A 15,753-nucleotide genomic window follows, 5' to 3' on the forward strand; every position below is an offset into this window, starting at 1 on the left:
TTAAATGAGTAAATGGTAGCACTCTACTGGGGACATTGTGATTAAGATTCTACTAGTTGGGAGGGCTGGGGGAAAAACATTCTATGAGGAAAAATTAGGGAACTTTTTTTGGGATCTCTTTTCAAGGCTATGCTTTTTTGTAAACATAGAGTGGTTTAGGGAGCCAGATTTCTGATTGTCAATATCTTTGCATTCTGTTGAGTTCTTAGCACAAGGACATGGACATTAGGTCAAAGAGATTTGCTTTGTTTCCTTGAGATGTATCTGGGGCTGCCTTGGCTACATCGAGACTGTACTCTGTTTAAAAATAGTAACATTTCCCTGGGAGCTAGCAGAGTTCACATAGTCTTTCCATTCTGTGCAATAGCTCTTGAAGCATTCAGTTAGACTATTTAAGCCACTATGTTGATGGGGGGTACATTTGTAATAATCACCCACTAGAACCTTTTTTTTTTTTTAATTTTTATTTTATTTATTTGACAGAGAGAGATCACAAGTAGGTAGAGAGGCAGGCAGAGAGAGAGAGGGAAAGCAGGCTTGCTGAGCAGAGAGCCTGACGTGGGGCTCGATTCCAGGACTCTAGGATCATGACCTGAGCCGAAGGCAGACGGTTAACCCACTGAGCCACTCAGGTGCCCCTAGAACCTTTTTTTAAAAGATTTTATTTATTTGATAGAGATCACAAGTAGACAGAGAGGCAGGCAGAGAGAGAGAGGGAAGCAGGCTCCCTGCCGAGCAGAGAGCCCGACGTGGGGCTTGATCCCAGGACCTGAGATCATGACCTGAGCCAAAGGCAGAGGCTTTAACCCAATGAGCCACCCAGGTGCCCCTAATCACTCACTACAATTTTAAAAGAACTTATCACAAATGTTTTAAATCTCAATGTAGAAATACTGGTCCAATAAACCCACATCCTTTTCTCTTCACCCACAACCCAGATTTGACAGGTGTTAACTTCTTGCCATCTTTGCTTCATCTCTGTGTCTCTCCTCTTTCAAGATATATGACACTTTACTGTCATACTTCAGCTAGAATCTACAAAATTTAAACATCTATTCTCTATAACCACTAATACATTTCAAAAAATTAACAAAAATTGCATATAATCATCTCATTTCAAGTTCAATTGCCTAAATTTCCTGAAAATTTCTTTTAAGAAATTTTAAGAAATTAAGAAAAATTTTTAAAGATTTACTTACTTATTTGAGAGAGAGAGCATGAGGGTGAGCATGAGTGGGAGGGACAATGGGAGAGGGAGAGAGAATCTCCACCAGACTGTCCTGAACGCAGAGCACCATGTGGGGCTTGATCTCACAACACTAAGATCACAACCTGAGCCAAAACCAAGAGTCAGATGCTTAACCAGCTGCACCACCCAGGTGTCCCTGAAAAATTTTTTTAAAGTTGGTTTTGATAAGCCCACAACCAATGAGACCATCTCATATCTTGTTGAATATTCATATTCTGTATTTGTCTGATTCCTTCTTCATGCTGTCATTTAACTCATTCTTTTGCCTTCTTACATTTCTTTAAACAGAAAAATAGGTTGAAAAACAGCATTAACTTCAGGCTGAACATTTTTGGCAGGAATATCTCATATTTGATGCTAGGTACTTGTATTACATTACATATGAAGGCACGCATTCAATAATGGTTCACTAGTCGGGTTGCTGTATTAGTGAGTTAAAATCAATGGACGCATTTAAAGTTGTATGTTTTTGAAAAGGTGTTTTCTTTAAAGGATAGGCAGTATTTGAGGAAGGCAAAAATTAGGGCAAAACGAAGCTCAATGCTCAATGACAATACTTACTTTCTCAAAATGTGTTTGAATGTTTCTCGATATCGGAACCACTTTATAACTTGGTCCATTTTTCTTTTGTGTGCTGAGGGAATGGACAGTAATATTGCTTCTAGGGCTATATTTGCGTGTCTTTTCAGAACCCTTCAGAGTAACCCATCTTCCCGAACAGCCTCTTCATGTCCTGGGATGTATGGATAAATTTAATGACTCTGATCTGCTGTGGCGCATACCCCAGTCACTAACGCGACACAGAGGTTAATGGAGAAGATGGCTTTGGCTTCCTTTATGAAAGGTGTGTTGCCCAGTCATCAATGTTTCATTATTATTATACAACCTGCACATGTTTAACTTGAAGTTCATTTTGCAAATTGAGTCTATTTGCTGAGGCTATGTTTTGGTTGTTCTGAACTGGAACAAGAACCCTTACTCCACAGGCCACCTAGGGGTTGGTGTGGGGCTACAGGTGAGGGTAGGTGGGTGAGAAGTAATATAGACTTAACTGGGGGCATTTTATTTTATTTTATTTTAAGATTTTATTTATTTATTTGACAGAGAAAGACACAGCGAGAGAGGGAACACAAGCAGGGGGAGTGGGAGAAGGAGAAGCAGGCTTCCTGCTGAGCAGGGAGCCCAATGTGGGGCTCGATCCCAGAACCGTGGGATCTTGACCTGAGCCAAAGGCAGACACTTAATGACTGAGACACCCAGGTGCCCCAACTGGGGGCTTTTTAAACCACACACCCCTCTCATCCTAGAAATCTATGCTCTTGTGAGTCATTACTATTATATGATATGTAATCCAAAAAGTAAGGTTGGAATAGGAGAAAAAAAAAGTTTGGACTCTATTCTAAATGATTTTACTTTTTACCCCGAGCAGTGTTTTCTGTTTTGTGATTCTTCATTGCAGCTTCTGGATCTCTGACTTCTGCTTGTCTCCCTTACCCTCATTGGCCATGTGCTCTGACTGACCAGCATTCAGTTTACCCTGAGCTGGTTTCCCATACCTCCCTCATTTGATCATTTACCACATGTCTTTTCAACTCAGGAAGCATTGACAAAAGCCACAGGGACTGATCTCCCTGCCTACACAGTGCACACTCTCTGCTGCTTTCTGTCCTTGGGGTCCCATGGCTCATGGGAGTCTATCCTTGAATGTGGCACCTGCCGTGCCAGCCTTTCCCAGTCAAGCTCCTCTCCTGTTGTATCATTCTACATTTATCTGACTCAGGCTGTCCAACCCAAATACTCATGTTTTGCCCTTGACAATATTTGTATACTGCCAGAGAAAATCAGTGAAATTAGCATTGTCCTCATAAAAATGTCGCAGCCTTATTCCATGTTTGGAAGGATGAATAGTTTTGAAAGATGTGGCTACACTATGAAAATAAATACCTTTTCCTTTTTCATGTAGACCTTGTCCTGAGTGAGATGTAAATACTGTGTTAAAATCAGTAAAAATATTAGAACATAATACATGAAATTATTTTTTAAAAAGTCTTTCAAAAAGGAGGTCATATATTGGACTTCAGAGTTTCCAAGGTTTTCATTTGTAATGGATCAATTAACCACTTACTGGGTGGATTCCTTCTGAAGATTATGAGTTCATCCATGATGAATGTTTTAAACTCAATTCTAAGGGGTGATCTTGACTCCGAAGAACCTATAGGTGGACTGTAACTTTACTTGTGACTTTTATACTCTGCTTATTTGCATGTAATTTATTTCTACTGGCGTAGTACTTTCATGGGATAGAAATTAGTCCTCTTGGCGGGAAAAGAAAAACCTACCCAATTCTCAAGTATTTCCATTGATTATTTTAAATATTTTTTTTCTTTTTAATTTCTAATTAATCACCAAGGTGATACACCACCCTAAATAAAGCTAAGCAATAAAAACTGAAGAAAAAAGAAAATCATAACCAAAACTTCCCTCCCTATCATACCTCCCATTTAAATCTGTGGGTCTCTTTTTAGGATAATATGTACACACACACACACACACCTGGTCATATATATAGACGAATATATTCATGTATGTATATAGGCACGCAGATTTGGTTTCTTTACTAAAATGGGATCACATTTTAAAAATGCTGCAAATTTTTTAAAAGAATTACTTATTTATTTATTTTAGAGCAGGGGAGGGGCAGAGGGAGAGACAGAATCTCAAGCAGACTCCCCACGAGAACACAGGGCCCGAGGCGGGGCTTGATCTCACGACCCTGAGATCATGCACCTGAGCTGAAACCAAGGGTCGGATGCTCAACTGACTGAGCCACTGGGGGCCCCTGCAAATGGTTTTTAAAAGACATGTCATTTATATCTTTTCACATATTTATGTTGAGCCTAAAACAATAGAAACGACTTTCAGTACCTACATGAGAAATACCAGTAAACCTAAGTAATTGCAACTTGGTTTTGTGTTCTCTAGGGATGAGTTGATATGATTATTGTTGTTTCTTCATACACGGCAGGAAGGATAATCACGAGGAATGCTGTTACAGAAATGATGGCTACGGCACGTTCAGAAAACTATCATGAAATGGTGGGAACTGTGTTTCGTGATACTTTTTCATATCAGCTGAAGTTTAGTTGGGGATACGAAGTCCCAAAGATGGAAGAAAACTCGGATTACGCAGGTAACTATATAAGAATTGATTCTTTTTTTTTTTAATTTTATTTTTTATAAACATATAATATATTTTTATCCCCAGGGGTACAGGTCTGTGAATCGCCAGGTTTACACACTTCACAGCACTCACCATAGCACATACCCTCCCCAATGTCCATAATCCCACCCCCCCTCCCAACCCCCCTCCCCCCATCAACCCTCAGTTTGTTTTGTGAGATTAAGAGTCACTTATGGTTTGTCTCCCTCCCAATCCCATCTTGTTTCATTTATTCTTCTCCTACCCCCTTAACCCCCCATGTTGCATCTCCTCTCCCTCATATCAGGGAGATCATATGATAGTTGTCTTTCTCCGATTGACTTATTTCGCTAAGCATGATACCCTCTAGTTCCATCCACGTCGTCGCAAATGGCAAGATTTCATTTCTTTTGATGGCTGCATAGTATTCCATTGTGTATGTATACCACATCTTCTTTATCCATTCGTCTGTTGATGGGCATCTAGGTTCTTTCCATAGTTTGGCTATTGTAGACATTGCTGCTATAAACATTCAGGTGCACGTGCCCCTTCGGATCACTACGTTTGTATCTTTAGGGTAAATACCCAGCAGTGCAATTGCTGGGTCATAGGGTAGTTCTATTTTCAACATTTTGAGGAACCTCCATGCTGTTTTCCAAAGTGGTTGCACCAGCTTGCATTCCCACCAACAGTGTAGGAGGGTTCCCCTTTCTCCGCATCCTCGCCAGCATCTGTCATTTCCTGACTTGTTAATTTTAGCCATTCTGACTGGTGTGAGGTGATATCTCATTGTGGTTTTGATTTGTATTTCCCTGATGCCGAGTGATGTGGAGCACTTTTTCATGTGTCTGTTGGCCATCTGGATGTCTTCTTTGCAGAAATGTCTGTTCATGTCCTCTGCCCATTTCTTGATTGGATTATTTGTTCTTTGGGTGTTGAGTTTGCTAAGTTCTTTATAGATTTTGGACACTAGCCCTTTATCTGATATGTCATTTGCAAATATCTTCTCCCATTCTGTCAGTTGTCTTTTGGTTTTGTTAACTGTTTCCTTTACTGTGCAAAAGCTTTTGATCTTGATAAAATCCCAATAGTTCATTTTTGCCCTTGCTTCCCTTGCCTTTGGTGATGTTCCTAGGAAGATGTTGCTGCGGCTGAGGTCGAAGAGGTTGCTGCCTGTGTTCTCCTCAAGGATTTTGATGGATTCCTTTCTCACATTGACATCCTTCATCCATTTTGAGTCTATTTTCGTGTGTGGTGTAAGGAAATGATCCAATTTCATTTTTCTGCATGTGGTTGTCCAATTTTCCCAACACCATTTATTGAAGAGGCTGTCTTTTTTCCAATGGACATTCTTTCCTGCTTTGTCGAAGATTAGTTGACCATAGAGTTGAGGGTCTATTTCTGGACTCTCTATTCTGTTCCATTGATCTATGTGTCTGTTTTTGTGCCAGTACCATGCTGTCTTGATGATGACAGCTTTGTAATAGAGCTTGAAGTCCGGAATTGTGATGCCACCAACTTTGGCTTTCTTTTTCAATATTGCTTTGGCTATTCGAGGTCTTTTCTGGTTCCATATAAACTTTAGGATTATTTGTTCCATTTCTTTGAAAAAAATGGATGGTACTTTGATAGGAATTGCATTAAATGTGTAGATTGCTTTAGGTAGCATAGACATTTTCACAATATTTATTCTTCCAATCCAGGAGCATGGAACATTTTTCCATTTCTTTGTGTCTTCCTCAATTTCTTTCATGAGTACTTTATAGTTTTCTGTGTATAGATTCTTAGTCTCTTTGGTTAGGTTTATTCCTAGGTATCTTATAGTTTTGGGTGCAATTGTAAATGGGATTGACTCCTTAATTTCTCTTTCTTCTGTCTTGTTGTTGGTGTAGAGAAATGCAACTGATTTCTGGGCATTGATTTTATATCCTGACACTTTACTGAATTCCTGTACAAGTTCTAGCAGTTTTGGAGTGGAGTCTTTTGGGTTTTCCACATATAGTATCATATCATCTGCAAAGAGTGATAGTTTGACTTCTTCTTTGCCGATTTGGATGCCTTTAATTTCCTTTTGTTGTCTGATTGCTGAGGCTAGGACTTCTAGTACTATGTTGAATAGCAGTGGTGATAACGGACATCCCTGCCGTGTTCCTGACCTTAGTGGAAAAGCTTTCAGTTTTTCTCCATTGAGAATGATATTTGCAGTGGGTTTTTCATAGATGGCTTTGATAATATTGAGGTATGTGCCCTCTATCCCGACACTTTGAAGAGTTTTGATCAGGAAGGGATGCTGTACTTTGTCAAATGCTTTTTCAGCATCTATGGAGAGTATCATGTGGTTCTTGTTCTTTCTTTTATTAATGTGTTGTATCACATTGATTGATTTGCGGATGTTGAACCAACCTTGCAGCCCTGGAATAAATCCCACTTGGTCGTGGTGAATAATCCTTTTAATGTACTGTTGAATCCTATTGGCTAGTATTTTGGTGAGAATTTTTGCATCTGTGTTCATCAAGGATATTGGTCTGTAGTTCTCTTTTTTGATGGGACCCTTGTCTGGTTTTGGGATCAAGGTGATGCTGGCCTCGTAAAATGAGTTTGGAAGTTTTCCTTCCATTTCTATTTTTTGGAAAAGTTTCAGGAGAACAGGAATTAGTTCTTCTTTAAATGTTTGGTAGAATTCCCCTGGGAAGCCATCTGGCCCTGGGCTTTTGTTTGTTTGGAGATTTTTGATGACTGTTTCAATCTCCTTACTGGTTATGGGTCTGTTGAGGCTCTCTATTTCTTCCTGGTTCAGTTGTGGTAGTTTATATGTCTCTAGGAATGCATCCATTTCTTCCAGATTGTCAAATTTGTTGGCGTAGAGTTGCTCATAGTATGTTCTTATACTTGTCTGTATTTCTTTGGTGTTAGTTGTGATCTCTCCTCTTTCATTCATGATTTTATTTATTTGGGTCCTTTCTCTTTTCTTCTTGATAAGTCTGGCCAGGGGTTTATCCATCTTATTAATTCTTTCAAAGAACCAGCTCCTAGTTTCGTTGATTTGTTCTATTGTTTTTTGGGTTTCTATTTCATTGATTTCTGCTCTGATCTTTATGATTTCTCTTCTCCTGCTGGGTTTAGGGTTTCTTTCTTGTTTTTTCTCCAGCTCCTTTAGGTGTAGGGTTAGGTTGTGTACCTGAGACCTTTCTTGTTTCTTGAGAAAGGCTTGTACCACTATATATTTTCCTCTCAGGACTGCCTTTGTTGTGTCCCACAGATTTTGAACCGTTGTGTTTTCATTATAATTTGTTTCCATGAATTTTTTCAATTCTTCTTTAATTTCCTGGTTGACCCATTCATTCTTTAGAAGGATGCTGTTTAGTCTCCATGTATTTGGGTTCTTTCCAAATTTCCTCTTGTGATTGAGTTCTAGCTTCAGAGCATTCTGGTCTGAAAATATGCAGGGAATGATTCCAATCTTTTGATAATGGTTGAGACCTGATATAGGACCAAGAATGTGATCTATTCTGGAGAATGTTCCATGTGCACTAGAGAAGAATGTGTATTCTGTTGCTTTGGGATGAAATGTTCTGAATATATCTGTGATGTCCATCTGGTCCAGTGTGTCGTTTAAGGCCTTTATTTCCTTGTTGATCTTTTGCTTGGATGATCTGTCCATTTCAGTGAGGGGAGTGTTAAAGTCCCCTACTATTATTGTATTATTGTCGATATGTTTCTTTGATTTTGTTATTAATTGGTTTATATAGTTGGCTGCTCCCACATTAGGGGCATAGATATTTAAAATTGTTAGATCTTCTTGTTGGACAGTTCCTTTGAGTATGATATAGTGTCCTTCCTCATCTCTTATTATAGTCTTTGGCTTAAAATCTAATTGATCTGATATAAGGATTGCCACTCCTGCTTTCTTCTGATGTCCATTAGCATGGTAAATTCTTTTCCACCCCCTCACTTTAAATCTGGAGGTCTCTTCGGGTTTAAGATGAGTTTCTTGTAGGCAACATATAGATGGGTTTTGTTTTTTATCCATTCTGATACCCTGTGTCTTTTGATTTGGGCATTTAGCCCATTAACATTCAGGGTAAGTATTGAGAGATATGAATTTAGTGCCATTGTATTGCCTGTAAGGTGACTGTTATTGTATTTTGTTCTGTTTCTTTCTGATCTACTACTTTTAGGGTCTCTCTTTGCTTAGAGGACCCCTTTCAATATTTCCTGTAGAGCTGGTTTGGTATTTGCAAATTCTTTCAGTTTTTGTTTGTCCTGGAAGCTTTTAATCTCTCCTTCTATTTTCAATGATAGCCTAGCTGGATATAGTATTCTTGGCTGCATGTTTTTCTCATTTAGTACTCTGAATATATCATGCCAGCTCTTTCTGGCCTGCCAGGTCTCTGTGGATAAGTCTGCTGCCAATCTAATATTTTTACCATTGTACGTTACAGATTTCTTTTCCCGGGCTGCTTTCAGGATCTTCTCTTTGTCACTAAGACTTGTAAATTTTACTATTAGGTGACGGGGTGTGGACCTATTCTTATTGATCTTGAGGGGGGTTCTCTGAACCTCCTGGATTTTGATGCTTGTTCCCTTTGCCATATTGGGGAAATTCTCTCCAATAATTCTCTCCAATATACCTTCTGCTCCCCTCTCTGTTTCCTCTTCTTCTGGAATCCCAATTATTCTAATGTTGTTTCGTCTTATGGTGTCACTTATCTCTCGAATTCTCCCCTCATGGTCCAGTAGCTGTTTGTCCCTCTTTTGCTCAGCTTCTTTATTCTCTGTCATTTGGTCTTCTATATCGCTAATTCTTTCTTCTGCCTCATTTATTCTAGCAGTCAGAGCCTCCATTTTTGATTGCACCTCATTAATAGCTTTTTTGATTTCAACTTGGTTAGATTTTAGTTCTTTTATTTCTCCAGAAAGGGCTTTTATATCTCCTGAGAGGGTTTCTCTAATATCTTCCATGCCTTTTTTGAGCCCGGCTAGAACCTTGAGAATCGTCATTCTGAACTCTAGATCTGACATATTACCAATGTCTGTATTGATTAGGTCCCTAGCCTTTGGTACTGCCTCTTGTTCTTTTTTTTGTGGTGAGTTTTTCCGCCTTGTCATTTTGTCCAGATAAGAGCACATGAAGGAGCAAGTAAAATACTAAAAGGGTGGCAACAACCCCAGGAAAATATGCTTTAGCCAAATCAGAAGAGATCCCAAATCGTGAGAGGGGAGAAAGGGGATAAAAAGAGGTTCAGAAAGGAAAAAAAAAAAAAACACAATTAAAAAAAGAAAACCAATAAAGAAAAAATATATAAAGGAAAAAATATATATATATATATTAGGTAAACTAGTTAAAAAACGTTAAAAAAGAAAAGGGTAAAAGTTAAAAAAAATTAGCAGAAGAAGAAAAAAAAATTGAAAAAGAAAAAAAAATTAAATTAACTGCAAGGCTAAAGAATCATGTGGAGAAAGCCATGAGTTCCGTGCTTTGCTTTCTCCTCCTCTGGAATTCTGCTGCTCTCCTTGGTATTGAAACTGCACTCCTTGGTAGGTGAAGTTGGTCCTGGCTGGGTTTCTTGTTGATCTTCTGGGGGAGGGGCCTGTTGTAGTGATTCTCAAGTGTCTTTGCCCCAGGCGGAGTTGCACTGCCCTTACCTGGGCTGGTCTGAGTAATACGATCGATCGGGTTTGCTTTCGGGAGCTTTTGTTCCCTGAGCGCTTTCCGTAGAGTTCCGGAGGACGGGAATGAAGATGGCGGCCTCCTGGTCTGCGGCCCGGAGGAGCCAAGAGCCCGGGGCCCCACTCCTCAGTGCGCCCTCAGAGAACAGCGCCCAATTACTCCCGTCACCCTGCCTCCGGCTGCGCTCCGAGCTGACCGAGCCTGCGACCGGTTCAAGGTAACCCCGAGCTTAGAGCTCACTCCTCGGCTCTGTCTCTGTAGCTGGCTTCCCCGTTCTAATACCTGTAAGCTCTGCGACACTCAGACACCCCCGATCCTTCTGTGACCCTGCGGGACCTGAGGCCACGCTGACCCTGCGTGGGCTTCCCCCCGGTTAAGCCTCTGGAGCGATGTCCCTCAGCAGAACAGACTTTTAAAAGTCCGATTTTGTGCTCCGTTGCTCCGCCGGTTGCCGGGAGCCGGCCCCTCCCCCCGCGGTCTATGTTCCCGTCGCTTTGGATTCACTTCTCCGCCAGTCCTACCTTTCAGAAAGTGGTTGATTTTCTGTTTCTAGAATTGCTGTTCTTCTTCTCTTCGATCTCCCATTGGATTTGTAGGTGTTTGCAATCTTTAGATAAGCTATCTAGCTGATCTCCCGCTACCTGAAGTAGTCTCAGCTGCTACTTCTCTGCCATCTTGACTCCTCCCCCCTAAGAATTGATTCTATCTTTTTTGCTGCTTCATCAAATCCCCAGCTTGGAAGGACTGATAGAAATGTTAATAAAATCAAGAAAAGAAGTAATATAGTTTTTATTCGTGAACTTAGTGATCAGTCTTTACTACAGAATTATTCTGTCCACCATTCAATAATACGCTTCTTTATTCCTGTTTGCAGAATGCTTTAAAAAATGCTCTAAATTGGGGGTGCCTGGGTGGTTCAGTGGGTCAAAGCCTCTCCCTTCAGCTCAGGTCATGATCCCATCATCCTGGGATCCATCCCCATGCCGGGCTCTCTGCTCAGCGGGGAGCCTGATTCCTCCTCTCTCTCTGCCTGCCTCTGCCTACTTGTGATCTCTGTCTGTCAAATAAATAAATAAAACCCTTAAAAAATACTCTAAATTATATAATCATGGGCTCTGAACAGGCATGTAGATATTTCTACTTCAGAGCCAAGTTAAGGTTTTAATTCCATTGACTGTTTCCATTGCATAATGACGGGCATGTTTGTCTCCTTCCTTAAAGAACACTGCTAGGATTCTGATGATGAAGTTATTTGTCAGCCAACAAGATACTGTCAAAATGGGTTTGTGGCTTTTCAGATGGCAATTATTGCTGCAATTACAGAAATAAGTGCCTAACTTACTTCTGTAAAATATAAAATATATAAAATATAAAAATATTTTATATTTTCTGTATTTTCTCCTTGTCTTCTGTCTGCACCTCCTCCTCTACTTAGCCTACAACTCTTAGGAGATTGTGCTCTGCCTCTTATTCTCAGAGGAAAAAGAAACTGATGGGAACACACACCCTGCTGAACTACAGACCTACTACTCCCTACACCCATCCTTTTCCTTTTGCCTCATCTCTGATGTCCTTCGTCAGTTCACAGGCTGGATCCTGTTCCTTCCATCATCATCATCAGGAAGGCTGCACCATGGATATTCCCTTCTGTCTCCTCCTTCTTCAACTTCCTCCTCTCAACTAGATTCTTCTCTTTGGGATTGGGAAGTATTGATTTCTTCACATATTATCAGGACCTTTCCTTATTTCCTCCTCAGGCAAGTATGTTAGCTCCCTCCTCTTAACGGCTAAATTTCTTGAACGCCTTGCCTTCTCTGAGGCTCCCCTCAACTCAGAACAATTTCTGTCCCCAATCACACCACCCGGATGGGTTTTTCTGAGGTCAGTAACAACTGTTAAATTAAAAATGGACATTTTTTATTCCTTATTTTACTTGATCTTTTAACTAAATAGCATAGCCTTCCCCTGATTTTCATGCACTTTTCTAGCCTTTCCTTCTCAGCCTTCTTGCCACCTTATCCAGCTTCAGACTCATGCTTTTTTTTTTTTTTTTGAAGATTTTATTTATTTATTTGACAGACAGAGATCACAAGTAGGCAGAGAGGCAGGAGGAGAGAGGGGGAAGCAGGCTCCCCACTGAGTAGAGAGCCCAATGTGGGGCTCAATCCCAGGACCCTGGGATCATGACCCGAGCTGAAGGCAGAGGATTTAACCCACTGAGCCACCCAGGCGCCCCAGACTTGTGCTTTTTTAAATCTATAGTTCAATAAGGTTCTAACCTAGACATCTTTCCCCATCCTATCTATGTTCTCTTTCCCCATCTACGTTCTCCAAACAAGGTTATTTACTTCCATAACTTTAATTGTAATTTACGTGCTGATAACTCTGAGAACCCTACTTCAATGTGTAGACCAGCAAACTTGTTCTGTAAGTGGCCCAGTAATGAATATTGTAGGCTCCAGGGCCAAAGTTTTTCTATGATACCTATTCAGCTCAACTGTTGTAACATGAAAGAAACCATAAACAGTACATAAAGAAATGAGTATGGCTCCATTCCAATAAAAACTTTATTTACAAAAGCAGGTGGTAGACCAGATTTGGTCCATGGGCCGTAGTTACCTAACCTGTGCTCTAGTTCCATGTATCTGACTGTTTGCCGAATATCTCTACTTTGATGCTTCCTAAATGATTTAAACGAACATGTTCAAAACCGAATGTGGGTATTTTTCTCTTCATGTGGCTGAATCTTTTAAAAATTTTCCCATCTTAGTGAATGCAAGACTACCCACCTAGGTGACCCATTAGAAACTAGGGAATTATCAGAGAAAATTTCCTCTGCCTTACCCATTACCTCTGACCTCTTATCAGCCCTGCTAATCCTAAACTGAAATCCATGTGCTTCTCAACTCTGCCACCAGCACTAGTCCGAGCCATTACCACCTTTTGCCTGAACTGTGGGAGTAGTTTATTTCTCTAGTCTCATCTTTCTCCCTCCCTCCCCCACTGTCAGTTTTGCTGTAAGGACCTCTTTCCCGCGTCTCCAATGCATTGTACCCCTTCCTTCTTTTGCAAATGCTGTTTCCTCTGCTCAAATTTTTCTTCTGTATCCTCAACTTCCCTCCCTGCCCACGCTTTGTTTAGGTAAGATCACTGTATAAATAAATGTCATTTATTCAGGGAAGCCTTCCCTGTTTTTGTTCTCAGAACACCCGCTACTTCTCCTTTAGTGTTGTTGCTCAATTATAATCAAACTATTGATTGTGCAATGGGCTGTTTGATGCCTTGCCTTCCTTCTCCGCCCCACCATGAAATGTAAAGCTCCAGGAAGAGTGAGGAATGTTCCTGTGGATTGGCTCTCTCTTTCCACCACCCATGCCAGTATACTGGGCATGATAGACCTCTAATAATTTTTAAAATGACTCTTGGGGCCCTTGGGTGGCTCAGTGGGTCCAGCCTCTGCCTTCGGCTCAGGTCACGCTCTCAGGGTCTTGGGATCAAACCCTGAGTCGGGCTCTATGCTCGGTGGGGAGCCTGCTTTCCTTTCTCCCTTTGCCTGCCTCTCTGCCTACTTGTGATCTCTCTGTCAAATAAATAACTGAAATTAAAAAAAAAATAAAATGACTCTTATAAATAATGTCAACATTACTAATACCAGAAGTCATCAAGACTGTTCTGATGATATTAATAGTTCACCATATTTTAAAATGATAGCAATATGTAAGTACCGAAAATGAAAAGAAACAAAACATGTACCTTTTTTTATAACATAATTTTTCTTTGTTTCTAATATATTTTTCTATAGTTAATGTAATAAATTTGTTTAATATCCCAATTTAGATCGCGACAAATCGTTCTGGGATGGAAAAGTTGACATCAGTTATTGGAATCAATATGAGGATGCCACCTTTCATTTCTAACGGAGATATTATAAAGAACCCGGTTTACTTTTATTTGCGTGGTTTATTTCCCCCCTTTGTGTACTTCACATCATTAAATGTTACGCGGGAAAGAAAAAAGTTAAAGAAACTGATGACAGTGATGTGTCTCCAAGAGTCTGCCTTCTGCTGAATTAAGTTGCTTTTTAATGTGTGATAAGGTGTATCACACATTAATAAACAGAGAAACCCATTAAGTTATAAAAGAAATTAGATGCATTCAGGAGTTGGTTTTTTGTTTGTTTGTTTTTTTGCATGCATTCAATTTAATTAGCTTACCCGTACTACATTTTAAGATACTGGTAGTAGAAACGAAATAAGAATTATGCTTATGCTTTCCTGAGTTGAAGAATAGAAATATGGTGCTTGTATCTCTTAGCCATTGCTAGAAAGATGCTGCATAAAACACCACCCTAAAACCCGTTAATGTCAAACAACACTCATTTATTTCTTCTCATTTGTCGGTGGCATGACCGGAGTCTGGTAGATCCAGTCTGGGCTTGGCTGGGCTTGGATCCAAGTTACAGGTGGCATCAAGTCTGCCCCATGTGGCTCTCCTCCTCCATGGTTCAGCAGCACAGCTGGACATACTCTTCTCCTTCAATCACAGAAGTGCAAGAGGGCAAGTCTCACTGCCTCACGCATTTCAAGCTCCTCCTCAAGTCCTATTTGATAAAATCCCATTGGTTACAGCAAGTCATGTGGACAAATCCAAAGTCAAGGGGCAAAAAAGCATGTTCTGCCCGCCATAAAGCCAAAGCAAATCAAAGGGCCAACCCCAGGATCAGTGATACGGGTAATTATCCCTTCATGGAAGCGAAGCAGGGAAGAAGGGGTTGAAAAATTTGAACGTTAAACTGATTTACCATGATGTTATCAAAGCTAGTTCATGCAGTTGGTCAATAAAGATGTTCTTCGGGTCAGACTAAGGTTTAGATGAGACAATATCTCTAAACCACTTAGCACAGTGCTGCTCCTGTAAGGCACAAGGCACAGAGTCAAATGAGTCTCTCTCTCTCTGTCTCTCTTCATTTGTCTATTGTCCCTTTCCCCATAGACTTTGGGATCGTATAAATAATAAAGTAAGAGTAGCAAACATTGAACTTTGAACCTACTGTATTCCAAGGACCACTCACAGTTTTTAGTGCTGTTAGTTCACAAGAAAACCAAGGCACAGAAAAGTTAAGATTTTTGACTAAGAAACCTTCCTTCCTTCCTTCCTTTCTTTCTTTCTTTCCTTTTTTTTGTTTGTTTGTTTATTTGTTTAATTTTATTTATTTGACAGAGAGAGACACAGTGAGAGAGGGAACACAAGCAGAGGAAGTGAGAGAGGGAGAAGCAGACTCCCCACCAAGCAGGGAGCCCAATCCCAGGACCCTAGGATCATGACCCCAGATGAAGGCAGCTGCTTGACGACTGAGCCACCCAGGCACCCCAAGAAACCCCTTTCTTTTAACCATTGTGCTACATAACTCAAAAAGCTGAATAAAATGAAATTAGTGACAAGGTGATATTTTTCCCTTGATAGAGAAAGCGGTTTGTGAAATATGCCAACAGAAATGCATATCGTCTTCAGTACATTTGGATCCAATTTGCTAAGTGCCTCAAATTGAAGAAAAACGCAGCTCAAAAGTTTTCCTGATAGAGAGCTGTCCAAGTTGGCATGGTTTACATGGGCTAGAGATTTTTAAAAATTAAT

General features: G+C 40.3%; 1 pseudogene; it reads left to right on the forward strand.

Moving 5' to 3' along the window:
• The first annotated feature begins 4,243 nt into the window (after positions 1 to 4,243).
• Positions 4,244 to 15,753, forward strand: part of LOC111158052 — a 62,464-nt pseudogene continuing 50,954 nt past the window's right edge.

The sequence above is a fragment of the Enhydra lutris genome, unplaced genomic scaffold (genome assembly GCF_002288905.1).
Source record: "Enhydra lutris kenyoni isolate GAN:26980312 unplaced genomic scaffold, ASM228890v2 scaffoldscaffold57, whole genome shotgun sequence".
In the NCBI taxonomy this organism is placed as follows: domain Eukaryota; kingdom Metazoa; phylum Chordata; class Mammalia; order Carnivora; family Mustelidae; genus Enhydra; species Enhydra lutris.